The sequence below is a fragment of the Oncorhynchus gorbuscha genome, linkage group LG09, assembly GCF_021184085.1.
Source record: "Oncorhynchus gorbuscha isolate QuinsamMale2020 ecotype Even-year linkage group LG09, OgorEven_v1.0, whole genome shotgun sequence".
NCBI classification, from domain to species: Eukaryota; Metazoa; Chordata; class Actinopteri; order Salmoniformes; family Salmonidae; genus Oncorhynchus; species Oncorhynchus gorbuscha.
In genome coordinates, this window is record NC_060181.1 from 12870212 (window position 1) to 12883325 (window position 13114).

The window sequence follows — 13114 nt, forward strand, 5'->3', positions numbered from 1 at the left end:
ACGTTCATGTGTACATACAACAGTACGCAAGTATAAACACCATGGGACCACGCAGCCGTCATACTGCTCAGGAAGGAGACGCGTTCTGTCTCCTAGAGATGAACGTACTTTGGTGTGAAAAGTGCAAATCAATCCCAGATCAACAGATGGACCTTGTGAAGATGCTGGAGGAAACAGGTAGAACAGGAAGAAAAGTGCAAATCAATCCCAGATCAACAGATGGACCTTGTGAAGATGCTGGAGGAAACAGGTAGAACAGGAAGAAAAGTGCAAATCAATCCCAGATCAACAGATGGACCTTGTGAAGATGCTGGAGGAAACAGGTAGAACAGGAAGAAAAGTGCAAATCAATCCCAGATCAACAGATGGACCTTGTGAAGATGCTGGAGGAAACAGGTAGAACAGGAAGAAACGTGTCGATATCCACAGTAGAACGAGTCCTTTATCGACATAACCTGAAAGTTCGCTCAGCAAGGAAGAAGCCACTGCTCCAGAACCGCCATAAAAAAAAGCCGGACTACGGTTTGCAACTGCACATGGGGACAAAGATTGTATCTTTTAAATGTCAGGAATTGTGAAAAACTGAGTTTAAATATATTTGGCTAAGGTGTATGTTAACTTCCGACTTCAACTGTATATCTCTGGACTTTGTCACTGGTCTCCCTCTGTCTCATGGACAACACTGTCATTCTAACCGTAGTCGACCAGTTCTCCAAGGCCGCACATTTCATCCCTCTCCCCAAACTACCTTCTGCCAGGGAGACGGCCCAGCTTATGGTGCAGCATGTCTGCCGGATCCATGGACTCCCGGTAGATATGGTCTCCGATCGGGGTTCTCGTCTCAGTTCTGGAAGGCATTCTGCACCCTTATTGGGTCATCGACCAGCCTGTCATCCCCAAACTAATGGACAGTCGGAACGAGCCAACCTAGACCTGGAGGCCACCTTAAGGTGCCTGGTCTCAACCAACCCCACTACCTGGATCCGTCAACTGGTCTGGGTGGAGTATGTAACACTCTTCCCAGTTGTGCCATGGGACTCTCCCCTTTCGAGTGCTCCATGGGGTATCAGCCTCCACTCTTCCCTGAACTAGAGCAGAAGGTCAGCGTACCCTCAGCCCAGATGTTTGTCCGCCGCTGTCGACATACCTGGAGAAGAGCCAGGGTGGTTATTCTCAAGACCATCTCCAGGTATCAGTAGAGGGGGAAGAGGTAGAGGGGGAAGAAGGGGGGAGGAGTGGAGATGGGAAGAAGAGGGGAGATGGGGAAGAGGAGGGGAGATGGAGAACAGGAGGGGAGATGGGGAAGAGGAGGGATGTGGGGAAGAGGAGGGGAGATGGGGAAGAGGAGGGGAGAGGTGGATGAGATAGAGGAGGGGAGAGGCGTAGAGGCTAGGAGAGGTGGATAAGATAGAGGAGGGGTAGATGGGAGATTGGGAAGAGGAGGGAGATGGGGAAGAGGTAGAGGGCAAGAGGGGGTGGAAGGGGGAGGAGGGGAGATGGGGAAGAGGAGGGGAGATGGGTAAGAAGAGGGGAGAGGTAGAGGGGAGGGGAGATGGGGAAGAGGATGGGAGATGGGGAAGAGGAGGGGAGAGGAGGGTAGATGGGGAAGAGGTAGAGGGAAGAGGGGGAGGAGGGGTGATGGGAAAGAGGAGGGGAGATGGGGAAGAGGGGGAGATGGGGAAGAGGAGGGAGATGGAGAACAGGAGGGGAGATGGGGAAGAGGAGGGGAGATGGGAAAGAGGAGGGGAGATGGGGAAGAGGAGGGGAGATGGAGAACAGGAGGGGAGATGGGGAAGAGGAGGGGAGATGGGGAAGAGGAGGGGAGAGGAGGGAGATGGGGAAGAGGTAGAGGGGAGAGGGGGAAGAAGGGGGAGGAGGGGGAGGGGAAAGAGGAGGGGAGATGGGGAAGAGGGGGAGATGGGGAAGAGGAGGGGAGATGGAGAACAGGAGGGGAGATGGGGAAGAGGAGGGGAGATGGGGAAGAGGAGGGGAGATGGGGAAGAGGAGGGAGATGGAGAACAGGAGGGAGATGGGGAAGAGGAGGGGAGATGGGGAAGAGGTAGAGGGGAGAGGGGGAAGAAGGGGTAGGAGGGGTGAGGGGAAAGAGGAGGGAGATGGGGAAGAGGGGGAGATGGGGAAGAGGAGGGGAGATGGAGAACAGGAGGGGAGATGGGGAAGAGGAGGGGAGATGGGGAAGAGGAGGGGATATGGGGAAGAGGAGGGGAGATGGGGAAGAGGAGGGGAGATGGGGAAGAGGAGGGGCGATGGGGAAGAGGAGGGGATATGGGGAAGAGGAGGGGAGATGGCGAAGAGGAGGGGAGATGGGGAAGAGGAGGGGAGATGGGGAAGAGGAGGGGAGATGGCGAAGAGGAGGGGAGATGGGGAAGAGGAGGGGAGATGGGGAAGAGGAGGGGAGATGGGGAAGAGGAGGGGAGATGGGGAAGAGGAGGGGAGATGGGGAAGAGGAGGGGAGATGGCGAAGAGGAGGGGAGATGGGGAAGAGGAGGGAGATGGGGAAGAGGAGGGGAGATGGCGAAGAGGAGGGGAGATGGGGAAGAGGAGGGGAGATGGGGAAGAGGAGGGGAGATGGGGAAGAGGAGGGGAGATGGGGAAGAGGAGGGGAGATGGGGAAGAGGAGGAGAGATGGCGAAGAGGAGGGAGATGGGGAAGAGGATGGGAGATGGCGAAGAGGAGGGGAGATGGCGAAGAGGAGGGGAGATGGCGAAGAGGAGGGAGATGGGGAAGAGGAGGGAGATGGCGAAGAGGAGGGGAGATGGGGAAGAGGAGGGGAGATGGGGAGAGGAGGGGAGATGGGGAAGAGGAGGGGATATGGGGAAGAGGAGGGGAGATGGGGAAGAGGAGGGGATATGGGGAAGAGGAGGGGAGATGGCAGTGGGTTCACTGAGACAGTGGATGGTGGATGAGTGTGCTGGACAGAAGGGATGATGGTGGTGCAGATGGAGGGAAGGAGAGGGGGAGGAGAGAAAGAAGACAGGGATGGTGGAGCGAGAGGGACAGTTGTCTGGCTCTCTGCCCTCAGTGGCGTGGTGTCTGTACCTTACAGAACGTTTCACACCACCTGCCCAGCCATCCGCCACACGATGACTAATCAATGCCATAGCCCTCTGTGCCATTAGTACTCATAACTTTAATCCTATGAGTCCTAACTCATAACTTTAATCCTATGAGACATAACTCATAACTCTAATCCTGAGTCCTAACTCATAACTCTAATCCTGAGTCCTAACTCATAACTCTAATCCTGAGTCCTAACTCACAACTCTAATCCTATGAGACATAACTCATAACTCTAATCCTGAGTCCTAACTCATAACTCTAATCCTGAGTCCTAACTCATAACTTTAATCCTATGAGACATAACTCATAACTCTAATCCTGAGTCCTAACTCATAACTCTAATCCTATGAGACATAATTCATAACTCTAATCCTGAGTCCTAACTCATAACTCTAATCCTGAGTCCTAACTCATACCTCTAATCCTGAGTCCTAACTCATAACTCTAATCCTATGAGACCTAACTCATAACTTTAATCCTATGAGTCCTAACTCATAACTCTAATCCTATGAGTCCTAACTCATAACTCTAATCCTATGAGTCCTAACTCATAACTCTAATCCTGAGTCCTAACTCAAAACTTTAATCCTATGAGTCCTAACTCATAACTCTAATCCTATGAGTCCTAACTCATAACTCTAATCCTATGAGTTCTAACTCATAACTTTAATCCTATGAGACATAACTCATAACTTTAATCCTATGAGACATAACTCATAACTCTAATCCTGAGTCCTAACTCATAACTCTAATCCTATGAGACATAACTCATAACTCTAATCCTGAGTCCTAACTCATAACTCTAATCCTGAGTCCTAACTCATAACTTTAATCCTATGAGACATAACTCATAACTCTAATCCTATGAGTCCTAACTCATAACTTTAATCCTATGAGACATAACTCATAACTCTAATCCTGAGTCCTAACTCATAACTCTAATCCTATGAGACATAACTCATAACTCTAATCCTGAGTCCTAACTCATAACTCTAATCCTGAGTCCTAACTCATAACTCTAATCCTATGAGACATAATTCATAACTCTAATCCTGAGTCCTAACTCATAACTCTAATCCTGAGTCCTAACTCATAACTCTAATCCTGAGTCCTAACTCATAACTCTAATCCTGAGTCCTAACTCATAACTCTAATCCTATGAGACATAATTCATAACTCTAATCCTGAGTCCTAACTCATAACTCTAATCCTATGAGACATAATTCATAACTCTAATCCTGAGTCCTAACTCATAACTCTAATCCTATGAGTCCTAACTCATAACTCTAATCCTATGAGACCTAACTCATAACTCTAATCCTATGAGTCCTAACTCATAACTCTAATCCTGAGTCCTAACTCATAACTCTAATCCTGAGTCCTAACTCATAACTCTAATCCTGAGTCCTAACTCACAACTCTAATCCTATGAGACATAACTCATAACTCTAATCCTGAGTCCTAACTCATAACTCTAATCCTGAGTCCTAACTCATAACTCTAATCCTGAGTCCTAACTCATAACTTTAATCTATGAGACATAACTCATAACTCTAATCCTGAGTCCTAACTCATAACTCTAATCCTATGAGACATAATTCATAACTCTAATCCTGAGTCCTAACTCATAACTCTAATCCTGAGTCCTAACTCATACCTCTAATCCTGAGTCCTAACTCATAACTCTAATCCTATGAGACATAATTCATAACTCTAATCCTGAGTCCTAACTCATAACTCTAATCCTGAGTCCTAACTCATAACTCTAATCCTGAGTCCTAACTCATAACTCTAATCCTGAGTCCTAACTCATAACTCTAATCCTATGAGACCTAACTCATAACTCTAATCCTGAGTCCTAACTCATAACTCTAATCCTATGAGACCTAACTCATAACTCTAATCCTATGAGACCTAACTCATAACTCTAATCCTATGAGACCTAACTCATAACTCTAATCCTATGAGACCTAACTCATAACTCTAATCCTATGAGACCTAACTCATAACTCTAATCCTATGAGTCCTAACTCATAACTCTAATCCTATGAGACCTAACTCATAACTCTAATCCTATGAGACCTAACTCATAACTCTAATCCTATGAGACCTAACTCATAACTCTAATCCTATGAGACCTAACTCATAACTCTAATCCTATGAGACCTAACTCATAACTCTAATCCTATGAGACCTAACTCATAACTCTAATCCTATGAGTGACTATGGTAACACATAATCTCATTCCTCCCCTCTATCACTCTCTCTTTTTCTTCTCTCTCTCTCGCTCTCAATCCTTCCATTTATCCTCCCCTCTCTCTCTTTCTTTCTCTCTTCCCCTATCTCCCTCCCTCTATCTCTCTATCTCTCATCCCGATCGGTCACGGAAGGATAGAATGGCACGGTGCTCCCTTGTGACGGTCCTTTGAAGTCCACATCATCATAGAGACAGAAACATGACTGTTCTGTTGTTCAGGGGGATCAGACATCTTGCATGTGACAGTTGATTTGTTGTTTTGTTCATTCCCTGGCATCAAAGCAGACCTCACCAGTACAGCTGAGAACAGACAGTGATTTATGGACAAAGATAAGGGGAATTCACTCAGTTTAGCATTGCTCTTAAGCTGTGATGGAGGTTGTTGTCAGTTGAATCACAGTCGCCTGATGAGTAACCTCACCTGAGACCTGAAGATTTGGGTTATAGCTCTCTGAGCTTCGGCCTTTAGTCCAGAGAGCTAACGCAGTCAGAGAGCTAACACAGTCAGTGAGCTAACACAGCCAGAGAGCTAACACATTCAGAGAGCTAACACAGTCAGTGAGCTAACACAGTCAGTGAGCTAACACAGCCAGAGAGCTAACACATTCAGAGAGCTAACACAGTCAGTGAGCTAACACAGCCAGAGAGCTAACACAGTCAGAGAGCTAACACAGCCAGAGAGCTAACGTCAGAGAGCTAACACAGTCAGAGAGCTAACGTCAGAGAGCTAACACAGTCAGAGAGCTAACACAGTCAGTGAGCTAACACAGCCAGAGAGCTAACACAGTCAGAGAGCTAACACAGTCAGTGAGCTAACACAGCCAGCCTATGTTGAGTGTTTTCTGCACCTGACAGGACTGTTTCGGTTTAGTTTATTCTCTTTGTTATTTTGTTCCAGTGTTCAGTTCAATAAAAGTCCTGAACACTTACCACACTGCACTTTGGTCCGATTCTTCCTGTTCAGACGACGACACCCGTTACAGTCCAACTTAGCACAAACCAGATGGGAAGGTGTATCCCTACAGAATGCTGTGGTAGCCATGCTGGTTAAGTGTAACTTGAATTTATAAATAAATCACTGACAGTGTCATCAGCAAAGCACCATCACACCACCACCTCCATGCTTCATGGTGGCAACCACATATGCCGAGTAATGATGGACTGTCTTTTCTCTCTGCTTATTTGAGCTGTTCTTGCCATAATATTGACTTTTTTTTACCAAATAGGGCTCTTCTGTATACCCATTCCCCCCCCCCCTACCTTGTCACAACACAACTGATCGGCTCAAACGCATTAAGAAGGAAAGAAATGAAACAAATGAACTCTTAACAAGGCATAATTGAAATGCATTCCAGGTGATCACATCATGAAGCTGGTTGAGAGAATGCCAAGAGTGTGCAAAGCTGTCATCAAAACAAAGGGTGGCTACTTTAAAGAATCTCAAATATAAAATATATTTTGATTTGTTGAATACTTATTTTACATGATTCCATATGTGTTATTTCATAGTTTGATGTCTTCACGATTATTCTACAATGTAGGTTATTACATGATTCACTATTATTCTACAATGTAGGTCACTACATGATTCCATGTGTTATTTCATAGTTTGATGTCTTCACGATTATTCTACAATGTAGGTTATTACATGATTCCATGTGTTATTTCATAGTTTGATGTCTTCACGATTATTCTACAATGTAGGTTACTACATGATTCCATGTGTTATTTCATAGTTTGATGTCTTCACTATTATTCTACAATGTAGGTTACTACATGATTCCATGTGTTATTTCATAGTTTGATGTCTTCACTATTATTCTACAATGTAGAAAACAGTTTTAAAAAATGAAGAAAAACCCTCGAATGAGTAGGTCCAAACTTTAGACTGGTATGAATGAGTAGGTGTGTCCAAACTTTAGACTGGTATGAATGAGTAGGTCCAAACTTTAGACTGGTATGAATGAGTAGGTCCAAACTTTAGACTGGTATGAATGAGTAGGTCCAAACTTTAGACTGGTATGAATGAGTAGGTCCAAACTTTAGACTGGTATGAATGAGTAGGTCCAAACTTTAGACTGGTATGAATGAGTAGGTCCAAACTTTAGACTGGTATGAATGAGTAGGTCCAAACTTTAGACTGGTATGAATGAGTAGGTCCAAACTTTAGACTGGTATGAATGAGTACTGAAATGAGTAGGTCCAAACTTTAGACTGGTATGAATGAGTAGGTCCAAACTTTAGACTGGTATGAATGAGTAGGTCCAAACTTTAGACTGGTATGAATGAGTAGGTCCAAACTTTAGACTGGTATGAATGAGTAGGTGTGTCCAAACTTTAGACTGGTATGAATGAGTAGGTGTGTCCAAACTTTAGACTGGTATGAATGAGTAGGTGTGTCCAAACTTTAGACTGGTATGAATGAGTAGGTGTGTCCAAACTTTAGACTGGTATGAATGAGTAGGTGTGTCCAAACTTTAGACTGGTATGAATGAGTAGGTGTGTCCAAACTTTAGACTGGTATGAATGAGTAGGTGTGTCCAAACTTTAGACTGGTATGAATGAGTAGGTGTGTCCAAACTTTAGACTGGTATGAATGAGTAGGTGTGTCCAAACTTTAGACTGGTATGAATGAGTAGGTCCAAACTTTAGACTGGTATGAATGAGTAGGTCCAAACTTTAGACTGGTGGTGTAAATCCCACCCAGATGATATCTGAGTTGTAAAATCAGAGTATATATGATATTAGTAGTACAGATTTAACATGAGATTACTGTTCTACAAATTCAATGACGATTCACATATTCAACAATGTGGGTGAGATGGGTTTAACGGTCAAACGCTGTGGGTGAGATGGGTTTAATGGTCAAATGTTGTGGGTGAGATGGTTTTAACGGTCAAACGCTGTGGGTGAGATGGGTTTAATGGTCAAACGCTGTGGGTGAGATGGGTTTAATGGTAAAATGTTGTGGGTGAGATGGTTTTAACGGTCAAACACTGTGGGTGAGATGGTTTTAATGGTCAAACACTGTGGGTGAGATGGTTATAATGGTCAAACGCTGTGGGTGAGATGGTTTTAATGGTCAAAACCTGGTGGTGAGGTGGGTTTAATGGTCAAACAATGTGGGTGAGATCGTTTTAATGGTCAAACACTGGGTGAGATGGGTTTAACGGTCAAACACTGAGGGTGAGATGGGTTTAGTGGTAAAAATGACTTTTTCTACTCTACTTTCTCTCTCCCCCAGTATTATCCAACTATCTAACCCTGTCATTTAGTTGTGTGATTCGCTAGGTTAGAATGTCCCAAGTTCATTTTACACATACCTATTTGGGACAAGAGACCACACACGCACACACACACACATTTCTGTACTGTAATTCCTGATGTAAACTCTCCCTGAAGTTCAATTCTCTAACCTAAAGTACTGTAATTTCTGCTGTAAACTCTCCCTGAAGTTCAATTCTCTAACCTAAAGTACTGTAATTTCTGCTGTAAACTCTCTCTGTAGTTCAGTACTCTAACCTAACATTCTGCTGTAAACTCTCTGTAGTTCAGTACTCTAACCTAACATTCTGCTGTAAACTCTCTCTGTAGTTCAGTACTCTAACCTAACATTCTGCTGTAAACTCTCTCTGTAGTTCAGTACTCTAACCTAACATTCTGCTGTAAACTCTCTCTGTAGTTCAGTAGTCTAACCTAACATTCTGCTGTAAACTCTCTCTGTATTTCAATACTCTAACCTAACATTCTGCTGTAAACTCTCTGTAGTTCAGTACTCTAACCTAACATTCTGCTGTAAACTCTCTCTGTAGTTCAGTACTCTAACCCAACATTCTGCTGTAAACTCTCTCTGTAGTTCAGTAGTCTAACCTAACATTCTGCTGTAAACTCTCTCTGTAGTTCAGTACTCTAACCTAACATTCTGCTGTAAACTCTCTGTAGTTCAGTACTCTAACCTAACATTCTGCTGTAAACTCTCTCTGTAGTTCAGTACTCTAACCTAACATTCTGCTGTAAACTCTCTCTGTAGTTCAGTACTCTAACCTAACATTCTGCTGTAAACTCTCTCTGTAGTTCAGTACTCTAACCTAACATTCTGCTGTAAACTCTCTCTGTAGTTCAGTACTCTAACCTAACATTCTGCTGTAAACTCTCTCTGTAGTTCAGTACTCTAACCCAACATTCTGCTGTAAACTCTCTCTGTAGTTCAGTACTCTAACCTAACATTCTGCTGTAAACTCTCTGTAGTTCAGTACTCTAACCTAACATTCTGCTGTAAACTCTCTCTGTAGTTCAGTACTCTAACCTAACATTCTGCTGTAAACTCTCTCTGTAGTTCAGTACTCTAACCTAACATTCTGCTGTAAACTCTCTCTGTAGTTCAGTACTCTAACCTAACATTCTGCTGTAAACTCTCTTTGTAGTTCAGTACTCTAACCTAACATTCTGCTGTAAACTCTCTCTGTAGTTCAGTACTCTAACCTAACATTCTGCTGTAAACTCTCTCTGTAGTTCAGTACTCTAACCTAACATTCTGCTGTAAACTCTCTCTGTAGTTCAGTACTCTAACCTAACATTCTGCTGTAAACTCTCTGTAGTTCAGTACTCTAACCTAACATTCTGCTGTAAACTCTCTCTGTAGTTCAGTACTCTAACCTAACATTCTGCTGTAAACTCTCTGTAGTTCAGTACTCTAACCTAACATTCTGCTGTAAACTCTCTCTGTAGTTCAGTACTCTAACCTAACATTCTGCTGTAAACTCTCTCTGTAGTTCAGTACTCTAACCTAACATTCTGCTGTAAACTCTCTTTGTAGTTCAGTACTCTAACCCAACATTCTGCTGTAAACTCTCTCTGTAGTTCAGTACTCTAACCTAACATTCTGCTGTAAACTGGATCTGACTGGCTGGCCCTTGCGGTCCTCAGTGCTGTTGTTGTAAAGCTTGTAGTACACTAGGGCTGTTATTTTTTACTGTTTTTCAACGTTTTAAATGTTCTGTTTTGTTTCTAGGTCAAGGGTTCTCACGTGGCGGCCTGCCAGTTGTATCCACGATCTCACATAATCCATTTTGTATCTTTATTTTTATTTATTTAACTAGGCAAGTCAGTTATAATGACGGCCTACCCCGGCCAAACCCTCCCCTAACCCGGATAACGCTGGGCCAATTGTGCACCACCCTATGGTACTCCCGATCCGGGATCGAAACAAGGGTCTTCAGTGACGCCTCAAGCACTGAGATGCCTTAGACCGCTGCGCCACTCAGGAGCAAATTAAATGAAGCTAGTCACCACAGAAATCCTCCTCCCTGTCCAGTTCGGCTTGGCCAACTCCTGCATGAACAAAGACAACCCGCCTGGTCAGAGAGAGACACCGTGAGCATGTCTGGGTGTTTCTGTATGTCTCTGTGTGCTCTGAGAGGAGGTATTTTGACAGGAATCTGGTTGCCTGTCATGTACCAGACAGTGTCTCGTCCAATTTGAGATGTATGAACTTTTTTTTCTCTCTCTCTCTCTCTCATATGGAATCATGTAGTAAAAGTGTTAAAAGGATCGAAATATATTTTAGATTCTTCAAAGTAGGCATCCTTTGCCTTGATGACAGCTTTGCACACTCTTGGCATTCTCTCAACCAGCTTCACCTGGAATGCTTTTCCAACAGTCTTGAAGGAGTTCCTACATATGCTGAGCACTTGTTGGCTGCTTTTCCTTCACTCTGTGGTCTAACTCATCCCAAACCATCTAAATTGGATTGAGGTCAGGTGATTGTGGAGGACAGGTCATCATCACTCTCCTTCTTGGTCAAATAACCCTTACCCAGCCTGGAGGTGTGTTGGCTCATTGTCCTGTTAAAAAACAAATGATAGTCCCACTAAGCGCAAACCAGATGGGATGGTGTATCGCTACAGAAGGCTGTGGTAGCCATGCTGGTTAAGTGTGCCTTGAATTCTAAATAAATCACAGACACTGTCACCAGCAAAGCCCCCCCTCACCATCACACCTCCTCTGGTTAGAACCAAAAATCTCAATCTCTGTCTAATGTCCATTGCTCGTGTTTCCTGGCCCAAGCACGTCTCTTCTTCTTCTTATTATTGGTGTCCTTTAGTAGTGGTTTCTTTGCAGCAATTCGACTATAAAGGCCTGATTCACGCAGTCTCCTCTGAACAGTTGATGTTGAGATGTTACTCTGTGAAGCATATATTTGGGCATCCTTTCCTGTGGTGGTCCACATGAGAGCCAGTTTCATCATAGCACTTGATGGTTTTTGCGACTGCACTTAAAGAACCTTTTAAAGTTCTTGAAATGTTCTGTTTTGAAATGTTCTGTTTTGACTGACCTTCATGTCTTAAAGTAATGATAGACTGTTATTTCTCTTTGCTTATTTGAGCTGCTCTTGCCATAGTATTGTCTTTGTCTCTGAGAGGAGGTATTTTGACAGGAATCTGGTTGCCTGTCATGTACCAGACAGTGTCTCGCTCAATATGAGGTGTATGAGGTGTATGAATCAAGAAACCCACCATATTGTTGGTAATTTATGATGTTCACAGTCTCCACTGAACCTCTGCACCCACCCTGCACTCCGCTTCACCACACTTCCCATAGTATCATCTGGTCCCTTCTCCCACCATCAGGGATGAATGCACACATACCGGATGTAATCGCTTGCAAGTCAAACAGTAAAAGTACAGAATCAAATTAAAAAATATATATAATAAATTAAGGATTTCGATTCCACATCTTCCTGAGACCGACTTTGTTCTCTTTTTTTGTTTTCTTCGTTTTTCACAGAAAAGAGCTAAGAAACTTGAGGGTCAAACTATTTATATCAGGCATAGCAATATAATGTTGGAGGATTGTATATCACACTCTAGAATATGTTCTATTTGTTCTTTGACTGTTTGTTTGCAGCTCTCTCTCTCTCTCTCTGTCTCTCTCTCTCTCTCTCTCTGCATGCTGGGAGTGATTGGTGCATGCTGGGAATTGTTTGAGTGAAGGAGTGCGTGTGTTGTGGAGAGTTAGGTATTCACAACTTTCTTTCGGTTTGCTATTTCTTGGTGGCATTTTGTTTTGGTGCATGATTAACGTTATTATTATTTTTGTGTGGTAGAATTAAGTATTTTGTTTTGCGTATCAAAACTACCCTGATTTTGGCGGGGATGGCAGCCCGAATGGGGATGCCGTCCCTGTCACTTCGGCACGGCTTTAGGTGTGTTACTGAAGCTGCTGTCACGGTGGAGGAGTTTCTGGTCGCCGTAGGAGAGAAGGTAGGATATGAGAATATTGCTTATGCATCTCGGATGAATAAAGCTGTGGTGGTATTTCTTAAAGAAGAGTGTCTGGTAGATCGTATGGTTGAGTATGGTGTACTTCTTAAAGGAATGTTTATTCAAGTTACGCCGCTTTTTTCCCCGTCAACAAGGGTAACGATTTCAAATGTACCACCGTTTATTCCAAATGAGCTATTGGAGCGCGAGTTATTGCGCTTTGGGAAGTTCGCCAGTTCAATGAAGGTTGTCCCGTTGGGTTGCAAACACCCAGCGTTGAAACAGGTAATGTCATTTCGGCGACAGGTGTTTATGTTTTTGGACTCACCGGAGCAGACTTTAGAGTTATCGTTTAAAATCAAGTATGACAATAGATTGTATATGGTTTATGCTAGTACGGGTAATCAACGGTGTTTTGAGTGTGGAGAGTTTGGTCATAAGCGACATGCTTGCCCGAAAAGGGAGAAGGCAGAGGGAGAGGCACAGGTGGTTATCGTAATGCCTGGGCCCGCTGATG